The sequence below is a fragment of the Ranitomeya variabilis genome, chromosome 1 (genome assembly GCF_051348905.1).
Source record: "Ranitomeya variabilis isolate aRanVar5 chromosome 1, aRanVar5.hap1, whole genome shotgun sequence".
NCBI lineage: Eukaryota > Metazoa > Chordata > Amphibia > Anura > Dendrobatidae > Ranitomeya > Ranitomeya variabilis.
The window spans coordinates 614,101,876-614,114,368 of record NC_135232.1 but is presented as its reverse complement, the minus strand read 5'-3'; positions in this window follow the sequence as shown (position 1 = coordinate 614,114,368).

Genomic DNA, 12,493 nt, shown 5'->3' with positions numbered 1-12,493 from the left:
CACATGGAAAACCCAGCGAGGAAGGAAATGGCCCCACTCCCATCCTGTAGTCTGTTTCAAAAGTAAAAGCCCAGCAGGTTGTATTAAATCTGCCTTGAACATATAGTTTGCCCAAGACTAAAGGTACCGTCACATTAAGCGACGCTGCAGCGATATCGACAACGATGCCGATCGCTGCAGCGTCGCTGTGTGGTCGCTGGAGAGCTGTCACACAGACAGCTCTCCAGCGACCAACGATGCCGGTCCCCGGGTAACCAGGGTAAACATCGGGTTACTAAGCGCAGGGCCACGCTTAGTAACCCGATGTTTACCCTGGTTACCAGTGTAAATGTAAAAAAAAAACAGTACATACTCACCTTCTGATGTCCGTCAGGTCCCTGGCCGTCTGCTTCCCGCACTGACTGTGAGCGCCGGCCGGCCGTAAAGTAAAAGCAGAGGACAGCGGTGACATCACCGCTGTGCTGTGCTTTACGGCCGGCCGGCGCTCACAGTCAGTGCGGGAAGCAGACGGCCAGGGACCTGACGGACATCAGAAGGTGAGTATGTACTGTTTTTTTTTTTACATTTACAATGGTAACCAGGGTAAACATCGGGTTACTAAGCGCGGCCCTGCACTTAGTAACCCGATATTTACCCTGGTTACCATTGTAAAACATTGCTGGCATCGTTGCTTTTGCTGTCAAACACGACGATACATGCCGATCTGACGACCAAATAAAGTTCTGGACTTTCAGCAACGACCAGCGATATCACAGCAGGATCCAGATCGCTGCTGCGGGTCAAACACAACGATATCGCTATCCAGGACGCTGCAACGTCACGGATCACTATCGTTGTCGTTGCAAAGTCGTTTAGTGTGAAGGTACCTTAAGACTTACTTTTAAAAAAATAGAAGAAAGAGCAGCATCCATTCCAGGTGAAAAACGTAGGAAGATCTTTATTCTGCCATCACATCATACAACGTTTCGGCTAAACATAGCCTTTATCAAGCTTTACCTGTAACTGCAATGCACTCCCATGACCTCAATACGCCTCTGTGCGCACCCTTTGGGGAACACACAGCAACCCTTACATGTGACACCCGTCACTGCCTCACATACCCCCTCTCAAACCTTTGAGATTGAACACTTGTCACCCCACATGGTCGTGTGACAGGGCATCCACATGACCCTGTGACACCCCCGCCCGACACTGTACTGAGAAACCACATCCTTGGCTGGTGCCAGAGGGTTCCTCATGCGTACGTCCCTAGTTGCCTCCACGACCACACACTACCAATTCCTCCGGCTTTCTTTTTATTCGCATGTTTCTGCGTGGGTCCCTAGAACTGGACTGTCCCTAACTTACCACAGGACATTTCCAGCTCAGGGTTCAGTGAGGTCTCTTCAACCTTTCCTGCCAAGACCTCTAGGGAGAACCTATCAAGGGTTACACTTTGTCCCAAGGTTGGCGACCCCTATGGCAGGTATCCCTGACTCGGGATCATCGGGTTCTGTGCCCTGAACAACATCCTCAGCCTCTCCTGCCAATACCCCTAGGGGGAACCTATCGGGGTTACACTCTGTCCCTAGGTTGGCGATCCCTATGGCAGTTATCCCTGACTTGGGATCTTCAGGTTCTATTCCCGAATTTTTTTTTACCTTGGGAGGGTTGACCCTGGTCTCCCACAGGCACGAGAACAGGGGCAAGTCTCTTTCCAACACAGTCCCATATGGAAGGGTCTTCACCACTCCCACCACATGTTTAATGTCCCCACATGGTGTGGAAAAATTAACCTCCACTTTCCGTCCTTTGGGGTTGTCCCTGGCAACAAGGGACCCATGGACCAAGGTCACTCTGCTCCCCATGTCCAGGAGAGCCTCTGCTTAGTACCTTTTTACCAGTACCTGGCACAGCTGGGGCTCGCTGACAGCGGTACAGACTGGCTGGGCATACATAGACACACGGCGAGTATACCCACCGTCCATAGACTCAGATTTCAGGGGTCACTTGACAGCCACATTTCTGGGTCCTCGGCACCGCCAACACTTAATTGCTGTGGCATGATTATACCTTGGAGCATCCTTAGGGGAAACCGGACTTTTGTCACCCTCACTTTGGGTTACCCCATCACGGGCTCGGTCCTGGTTAGCCCCAACAGTGGTTTGTGGACTTTTCCCATGCTCCTGTACATAGTCCTGAGTGGCTGTATACCACTCAATCCAACTTATCTGCTCTTCCAGAGTGCCCAGGTCCCCTTGCCCGACCCAATTCTGCCTAGTGGCCGGCAGAGCCCTCACCAGCCGGTCGACCACCACCCTCTCTACTGTTATGACCCCAATGGCAGAGGGTCTCAGGAATCAATACCAAGTCTGCAAACACAAAAAACCAGCTCATAGGGCAGGGTAACTGGGTTGACCATATATCTAATCCTAGCACCACAAATAGAAGTAGCCGGGGAACGTGCCTACGTTGGTTCTAGACGTCTCGCGCCAGCCGGAGAACTAACTAACCCTAGAAGGGAAAAGAAAGACCTTTCTTGCCTCCAGAGAAAAGACCCCAAAAGTTGGATACAAGCCCCCAACAAATAATAACGGTGAGGTAAGAGGAAAAGACAAACATAAGAATGAGCTAGGTATTTAGCAAAGAGAGGCCCACTAGCTTATAGCAGAATATAGTAAGATGACTTATATGGTCAGCAAAAACCCTATTAAAATATCCACGCTGGATATTCAAGAACCCCCGAACCGTCTAACGGCCGGGGGGAGAACACCAGCCCCCTAGAGCTTCCAGCAAGGTCAGAAATCACATTTAGTACAAGCTGGACAAAAATAGTAGCAAAGCAAGTAACTCAAAAAACAAAGAAGCAAGACTTAGCTTAATTTTGCAAGAGCCAGGACCAGCAGACAGGAGCAACAGAAGGATCTGATTACAACGATGCCAGGCACTGGACTAAGGATCCAGGAAGTTAATATAGCGACACCCCTGGACTAACGACCCAGGTGAGGGCCAAACAGAAAAAAGACAATCCCAGAGTCATACCACTAGTGACCACAAGAGGGAGCCAAAAAGTCTAATTCACAACAGTACCCCCCCCTTAAGGAGGGGTCACCGAACCCTCACCAAGACCACCAGGGCGATCAGGATGAGCAGCGTGAAAGGCACGAACTAAATCGGCCGCATGCACATCAGAGGCAACCACCCAGGAATTATCCTCCTGACCATAGCCCTTCCACTTGACCAGATACTGAAGCCTCCGCCTGGAGAGACGAGAATCCAAGATCTTCTCCACCATGTACTCCAACTCGCCCTCAACCAACACCGGAGCACGAGGCTCAACAGAAGGAACCACAGGTACAACGTACCGCCGCAACAAAGACCTATGGAACACGTTGTGAATGGCAAACGACACAGGAAGATCCAAGCGAAAGGACACAGGATTAAGGATTTCCAATATCTTGTAAGGACCGATGAAGCGAGGCTTAAATTTAGGAGAGGAGACCTTCATAGGAACAAATCGAGAAGACAGCCATACCAAATCCCCAACACGAAGTCGGGGACCCACACCGCGGCGGCGGTTGGCAAAACGCTGAGCCTTCTCTTGTGACAACTTTAAGTTGTCCACCACATGATTCCAGATCTGCTGCAACCTATCCACCACAGAATCTACCCCAGGACAGTCAGAAGGCTCCACATGTCCCGAGGAAAAACGAGGATGGAAACCAGAGTTGCAGAAAAATGGCAAAACCAATGTAGCGGAACTAGCCCGATTATTAAGGGCAAACTCAGCCAACGGCAAGAAGGTCACCCAATCATCCTGATCCGCAGAAACAAAACACCTCAAATAAGCCTCCAGAGTCTGATTAGTTTGCTCCGTTTGTCCATTAGTCTGAGGATGAAAGGCAGACGAAAACGACAACTCAATGCCCATCCTAGCACAAAAGGATCGCCAGAACCTGGAAACAAACTGGGATCCTCTGTCAGACACAATATTCTCAGGAATGCCGTGTAAACGAACCACATTCTGAAAGAACACAGGAACCAGATCGGAAGAGGAAGGCAGCTTAGGCAAAGGTACCAAATGGACCATCTTAGAAAAGCGATCACATACCACCCAGATGACAGACATGCCCTGAGACACCGGGAGATCTGAAATGAAATCCATGGAAATGTGTGTCCAAGGCCTCTTCGGGACAGGCAAGGGCAAGAGCAACCCGCTGGCACGCGAACAGCAAGGCTTAGCTCGAGCACAAGTCCCACAGGACTGCACAAACGACCGCACATCCCGTGACAAGGAAGGCCACCAAAAGGACCTAGCCACCAGATCTCTGGTGCCAAAAATTCCCGGATGCCCTGCCAACACCGAGGAATGAACCTCGGAAATGACTCTGCTGGTCCACTTATCAGGAACAAACAGTCTGTCAGGTGGACAAGAGTCAGGTCTACCAGCCTGAAATCTCTGCAACACAAGTCGCAAATCCGGACAAATGGCTGACAAGATAACTCCCTCTTTAAGAATACCAACTGGTTCTGCGACTCCCGGAGAGTCAGGCACAAAGCTCCTTGAAAGAGCATCAGCCTTCACATTCTTTGAACCTGGTAAATACGAGACCACAAAGTCAAAACGGGAGAAAAACAATGACCAGCGGGCCTGTCTAGGATTCAGGCGTTTAGCAGACTCGAGATACATCAAATTTTTGTGATCAGTCAAGACCACCACATGATGCTTAGCACCCTCGAGCCAATGACGCCACTCCTCAAATGCCCACTTCATGGCCAACAACTCCCGATTGCCAACATCATAATTCCGCTCAGCAGGCGAAAACTTCCTCGAGAAAAAGGCACAAGGTCTCATCACAGAGCAACCAAGGCCTCTCTGCGACAAAACGGCCCCTGCCCCAATCTCAGAAGCATCCACTTCCACCTGAAAGGGAAGTGAGACATCAGGCTGGCACAAAACAGGCGCCGAAGTAAACCGGCGCTTCAACTCCTGGAAAGCCTCCACGGCTGCAGGAGCCCAGTTAGCAACATCAGAACCTTTCTTGGTCATATCCGTCAAAGGTTTAGCAATGCTAGAAAAATTATCAATAAAACGACGGTAGAAGTTAGCAAAACCCAAGAACTTCTGAAGACTCTTAACTGACGTGGGTTGAGTCCAATCATGAATAGCACGGACCTTGACTGGGTCCATCTCCACCGCAGAAGGGGAAAAAATAAACCCCAAAAAGGGAACCTTCTGTACTCCAAAGAGACACTTTGAGCCCTTAACAAATAAAGAATTCTCACGCAAAACCTGAAACACCATCCTGACCTGCTCTACATGCGAGTCCCAGTCATCAGAAAAAACCAGAATATCATCCAGATAAACGATCATAAATTTATCCAGATACTTCCGGAAAATATCATGCATAAAGGACTGAAACACTGAAGGAGCATTAGAGAGCCCAAAAGGCATCACCAAGTACTCAAAATGACCTTCGGGCGTATTAAACGCGGTTTTCCATTCATCTCCTCGCTTAATGCGCACAAGGTTGTACGCACCACGAAGATCTATCTTGGTGAACCACTTGGCACCTTTAATTCGGGCAAACAAGTCTGACAACAGAGGCAAAGGATACTGAAATTTAACAGTGATTTTATTCAAAAGCCGATAGTCAATACAAGGTCTCAAAGATCCGTCCTTCTTGGCCACAAAAAAGAATCCCGCACCAAGAGGGGAAGAGGAAGGACGGATATGCCCCTTCTCCAGAGATTCCTTGATATACGAACGCATTGCGGTATGCTCAGGTACAGACAGATTAAATAGTCTTCCCTTAGGAAATTTGCTACCTGGAATCAAATCTATGGCACAGTCACAGTCCCTATGAGGAGGCAGAACACTGGACCTGGACTCGCTGAACACATCCTGATAATCAGACAAATACTCAGGAACTTCCGAAGGAGTAGAGGAAGCAATAGACACCGGCGGGGAATCACCATGAATACCCTGACAGCCCCAACTTGACACAGACATTGCCTTCCAATCCAAGACTGGATTGAGAGTCTGTAACCATGGCAAACCCAAAACGACCAAATCATGCATTTTATGCAGAACAAGAAAACGAATCACCTCCCGATGTTCAGGAGTCATGCACATGGTTACCTGTGTCCAAAACTGCGGTTTATTTTCCGCCAATGGCGTAGCATCAATACCCCTCAGAGGGATAGGATTAACCAACGGCTCAAGAACAAAACCACAGCGCTTGGCAAATGACAGATCCATAAGACTCAGGGCAGCACCTGAATCCACAAACGCCATAACAGGGTAAGAGGACAATGAGCAAATTAAAGTCACAGACAAAAGAAATTTAGGTTGCAAATTACCAATGGCGACAGGACTAACAACCCTTGTTAGGCGTTTAGAGCATGCTGATATAACATGTGTAGAATCACCACAGTAAAAACACAACCCATTCTGACGTCTATGATTTTTCCGCTCATTTCTGGTCTGAATTCTATCACATTGCATCAAATCAGGTGTTTGTTTAGACAACACCACCAGAGGATTAGCGGTTTTGCGCTCCCGCAAACACCGGTCAATTTGAATAGCCAGCGCCATGGAATCATTCAGACTTGTAGGAATGGAGAAACCCACCATCACATTCTTAATGGCTTCAGAAAGGCCATTTCTGAAGTTTGCGGCCAGAGCACACTCATTCCACTGAGTAAGCACGGACCATTTCCGAAATTTTTGGCAATACACTTCAGCTTCATCCTGGCCCTGAGAAATAGCCAGCAAGGCTTTTTCTGCCTGAACCTCAAGATTGGGTTCCTCGTAAAGCAATCCGAGCGCCAGAAAAAACGCATCAATATTTGCCAATGCCGGATCTCCTGGCGCTAGCGAGAAAGCCCAATCCTGAGGGTCGCCCCGTAAAAAAGAGATAACCATTTTAACTTGCTGAACTGAGTCTCCAGATGAACGGGGTCTCAGAGATAAAAACAATTTACAATTATCCCTGAAATTCCTAAACTTAAATCGGTCTCCAGAAAACAGTTCAAGAATAGGTATTTTAGGTTCAGACATAGGACTACTGGTAACAAAATCTTGTATGCTTTGCACACGAGCAGCAAGCTGGTCCACACTTGTAATCAAGGTCTGGACATTCATGTCTGCAGCAAGCTCAAGCCACTCAGAGGTAAAGGGGAGGAAGAGAGGAAAAAAAAATAAAAATTCAGAATTTCCTTTCTTATATCCCACTTCTGCAATGCATTAAACATTCAATGTTGGCCTGGCATACTGTTATGACCCCAATGGCAGAGGGTCTCAGGAATCAATACCAAGTCTGCAAACACAAAAAAACAGCTCATAGGGCAGTGGTAACTGGGTTGACCATATATCTAATCCTAGCACCACAAATAGAAGTAGCCGGGGAACGTGCCTACGTTGGTTCTAGACGTCTCGCGCCAGCCGGAGAACTAACTAACCGTAGAAGGGAAAAGAAAGACCTTTCTTGCCTCCAGAGAAAAGACCCCAAAAGTTGGATACAAGCCCCCAACAAATAATAACGGTGAGGTAAGAGGAAAAGACAAACATAAGAATGAGCTAGGTATTTAGCAAAGAGAGGCCCACTAGCTAATAGCAGAATATAGTAAGATGACTTATATGGTCAGCAAAAACCCTATTAAAATATCCATGCTGGATATTCAAGAACCCCCGAACCGTCTAATGGCCGGGGGGAGAACACCAGCCCCCTAGAGCTTCCAGCAAGGTCAGAAATCACATTTAGTACAAGCTGGACAAAAATAGTAGCAAAGCAAGTAACTCAAAAAACAAAGAAGCAAGACTTAGCTTAATTTTGCAAGAGCCAGGACCAGCAGACAGGAGCAACAGAAGGATCTGATTACAACGATGCCAGGCACTGGACTAAGGATCCAGGAAGTTAATATAGCGACACCCCTGGACTAACGACCCAGGTGAGGGCCAAACAGAAAAAAGACAATCCCAGAGTCATACCACTAGTGACCACAAGAGGGAGCCAAAAAGTCTAATTCACAACACTCTACTATCTGGGCCGGGGTCAAAGTCTCAGACTGGAGCCATTTCTCCACCTACTGTAGTAAGCTATACACCTATAAGGGGAGAGTGTCTGCAAAGGACCACTGGTACACTCCCTGATCACACCTTACCTTAGGTGTCTCCTTTTTACACCGCTGATGCTCCGCTTGCTGCCACTGCAACTGCAGCGGCTCTAGCTGCTGCCGCTGTAACTGTAGCTCCTGCTGCAGCACCTCTTGTTGCTGCCGCTGGAACTGCAGCGCCTCTTGCTGCTGCTCCTGGAACTGCAGTGCCTCTTGCTGCTGCTGGTCCAGTAGCTCTTGCTCAATGAGGACCACCTGTTTCAAAAGCTCCTCCATTATTCCAACAGACTTGCTCACCAACATGCAGCACGCTTTGTGGTATGCCTCAGTTTACACTGCCCCCATTCTTTCCACCATACATAGTGCAGCGGTAGCACCCTATGCATTGATGAGGCAATGACACAGCAAAGTTCAAAACAAACGTCTCTTTAATGTCCAACTCACAGCAATACACAGTACACAATATCCTCCGGATCTCAGCCGGGAACCATATTCTCCAGATTGCAGCCAGTAAACACGCCAGTCCACCTCCGAGACCAGTTACCTTGGCTGTTTGGCGCCTCTTGCCTGTGTTGCTTCACCCCGGTGGAGCGCTGCAGAGGCTCTTTGTCTGCACTCCCGCAAACACCAGACTGACACTGAACCTGCCACACCCAAACGCTTTACTGCAGGGTTTTTAACTGGACTGTGGCTTTCAGCCACATGGAAAACCAAGTCAGGAAGGAAATGGATTGCTCCACTACCATCCTGTAGGAGCTATGTATATAGTGTCATAGTGTCAGTTTACAAGTAATACAGTGATCACCAGTGACAATATACACAGGAGCTCTGTATATTTTGTATAGTGTAGAAGTAATACAAGGATCACCAGTGACAATATTCACAGGAGCTCTGTATATAGTGTAAGTGTACAGGTAATACAGTGATCACCGTTGACATTATACACAGGAGCTCTGTTTATAGTGTCAGTTTACAGGTAATGCAGTGATCACCAGTGACATTATACACAGGAGCTCTGTATATGGATCGCCCCCACGTTAGGGCAATGGGGTACTCGGAGCCGGGCCCTTCGGTTCTCTCTCTCAGGGATGTCACGGTGGCTGACCCGGTCTGTGGCCCTAGGGATGTCCGTATTAAAGGGGAAAGGTCTTTAAAGGGGATAATGTTCGTGACGCCACCTGTGGTATTCGGTCAGGGTGACCGACGCTGCTTAGGGGTCCACTGGGGTGATGTAATGGCAGCTAGATGGTATACCTTCCCACAGGTGAAGTGTATCCCCAGGGCTTCCCAGAAGTGTAGGTGGTGATGGTGGATAATGCAAGGCGCAGTGAATAACGAGGACACAAGGTTGTAGTCTCTTTACCTTTACTGGAGGCTTCAGCATCCACAGTCCAGGGCACCGGAACACAGGGTAGGCAGAGTCCAGCCGGTCTGAAGGCAAATCCAGAGTCCCCTTATCCAGGTGGAAATCAGTAGACTTCCTCTAGCGCCTATGTGTTGTAGTACCTCCCTGCTGAGCTTCTCGGTAAGATCCTCACAACTTTTAGATGTTCTAGATGCTATGTCTTCCTCTCTGTCCCCCAGATGGTATGGATAGGACAAACCCGTATGACTGATGGCCTGAGGCTTTTTACAGGGACCCTAGAGACGCCCCGGCCCCCACAGTTGCCACCGTGCCTCCTGGGTATTAAGGTTGGGCAGCCAACGTGGAATTGACTGTCCTGCCGGTCTCTGGAGCAAGGCTTGGAGACGGTTGCTCCCTCGGTGTTCCGGCCACCAGCTTCTGCGCCTCAGAAGGAGGCAGCCTATTACAGGGCACAACTCCTTCTGGTTTTATCTCCTTGTGCTATGACTTCGTTTCTCACCCGCTACAATACAATTCTCTTCGTGTCCTTTCTTAGGATGCTGCCACACGTGGGGCAGGCGCAGCTCCGTAGCTTTCTATCTAGGCCTTTGACAGGATCCCACCCCTGTCAGGGACCCTCTGTCTGCAGTTCAGATGTTCCTCCTTTCCCCTGTCTGCCTGACAGGTGTTACCTGGGCAAAGCCCAGTCAGCTTCTGACTAACTTTCTATCCAGCCCACCAGTTTTACCCTTTTGTGAGGAGTGCCCTAGTAGATAGGAGCAAGGCTCCCCCTGGTGGACTGGAGTGTGAAGTGTGGTGTATGGTTTGTGATACCTGGTAGGAAGATCTCCTTTATTGCCATCAGACGTAATATCACTCCCCCTGGTGGAAGAACAACATTACTGCAATGACCAAGACTCTGGGGCGCTGCATATATAGTGTCAGTGTACATGTAAAACAGTGGTCACCAGTGACATTATAGACAGGAGCTCTGTATATAGTGTCAGTGTACAGGTAATACAGGAATCACTGGTGACATTAAACACAGGAGCTCTGTATATAGTGTATAGTGTACAGGTAATACAGTGATCACCAGTGACATTATACACAGGAGCTCTTTATATAGTGTCAGTGTACAGGTAATACAGTGATCACCAGTGACATTATACACAGAAGCTCTGTATAAAGTGTCAGTGTACAGGTAATAATATAGACTTTATAAGAGATTAAAGCAAAATTATATACTGAATAGTGACTCACAGGTGACATGCAACTTTCTGAATGCAGTTGCTCAATTTAACCTTCTGTTTGATATGACCCAGACCGACATGATGACTTCTTCCAGCAAGGACTTCTCTGAAGAGTAAACATAACGTGCACCTTTAATTATCACTTTTACAGCACTATCACCACTCATTCCTTAACTACCATGGTTCTGTATGTGTTCCTGCCTTACTTAACAATATTACTGCACCGGTAGTGTGGCACAGTACCCTAAATACAGAGCTTAAAAAATGTTCTAAGTATAAGTATGATCAGAGTCGGACTAGCCCACCGGGGAACTGGAGGATACTCCGGTGGGCTCAGGCACTTACACCTGCTGGCACACAGGGCCGGCAGCTGCCTAGGGCCCCTACTGCTCCAGGGGCCCCCAGCAAATGGTTTATCGTTAATAGCGGCACACCCAGTTGCTATGGGTTCCATGAGTAGGGGGGCCCACCCAGTGGCAGCGGAGCAGCAGCAGGAGACCGGAACCTGTCCCCGCTGCTAAAGAGAAATGAATATTCACCCTTCACCACACCCCCATGGGACAAGAGAAGAGTGAATATTAATTACACTTTAATAGCGGGCAGTGTTAGCTGAAGGCTGAGCCTAACACTGCCTACAAGGCATGTAAACTGGAGCGGCTGCATCGGGGCCCTGGAGATGGGCTCCTGCATGGCAGCTAACACTTGGGGCAATCGGTGGGCAGGGAGCGATCCCTGCAGCTCCGCTGCCTACAGGAGAAAATCGCAGTGGAGCGGAGCTGCAGGGATCTGATGCCGTCCTGCTTCCTGCCAGTGCCCGGCGCTTCCTGTCTGATACAGCAGCGCGGCTGGATGACGCCGTCATTCAGTGCGTGGCTATTTCAGAGAGAAAGCTGCTGGCGACGAAGATGCTGCCGATATGTGCTGCTGCTGTGGGAAATGTGCGGAGAGGTGAGTGGTGCTGTGTGTCTGTCTGTCTGCATGTGTGCGTGTGAGTGGTGTGTTGCTGGTGTGTGTGTGTGTGTGTGAGTGGTGCTGTGTGTGTGTATTGGAGAGGGCAATGATGTGGGTGATGGAGAGAGCAGTGATGGGGTGGTGAGGGAGAAGGCGATGGTGGTGGTGGAAAGGATGATGGGGTTGTGGAGGAGGAGGCAATGATGGAGGTGGTGGAATGAGCAATGATGGGGTGTTGGGGAGAAGGCAATGATGGTTGTGGTGGAAAGAACAATGATGGTGGTGGTGGGGGTAATGATGGAGGTGTTGGAATGGACAATGATGGGAGTGGTGGGGGAGAAAGCAAAGATGGGGTTGGTGGGGGAGAAGGCAATGATGGGGTGGTGTGGGAGAAGGCAATGATGGTTGTCGTGGAAAGGACAATGATGGTAGTAGTGGAAAGGACATGATGGTGGTGGTGGGAGAGAAGGCAATGATGGAGGTGGTGGAATGGGCAGTGATGGGGTGGTGAGGGAGAAAGCAATGATGGAGGTGGTGATGAGGGCAATGATGGGGGTAGATGGGTAGAACAATGATGGAGGTGGAGGGGGGCCGCATTATAACCTATGAGTGGGGCTGCACTATACTATATAAGGGGGCTGTATTATACCCTATGAGTGGGGCTGCATTATACCCTATGAGAGTGGCAGCATTATACCCTATGAGGGGGGGACTGCATTATACCCTATGAGGGGTGCTGCATTATACCATATGAGGGGGGCTTCATTATACTATATGAGGGGGCTGTGTTATACTTTATGAGGGGGCTATGTTATATTCTGTGTGGGGGCTGCATTATTCTCTAAGGGGG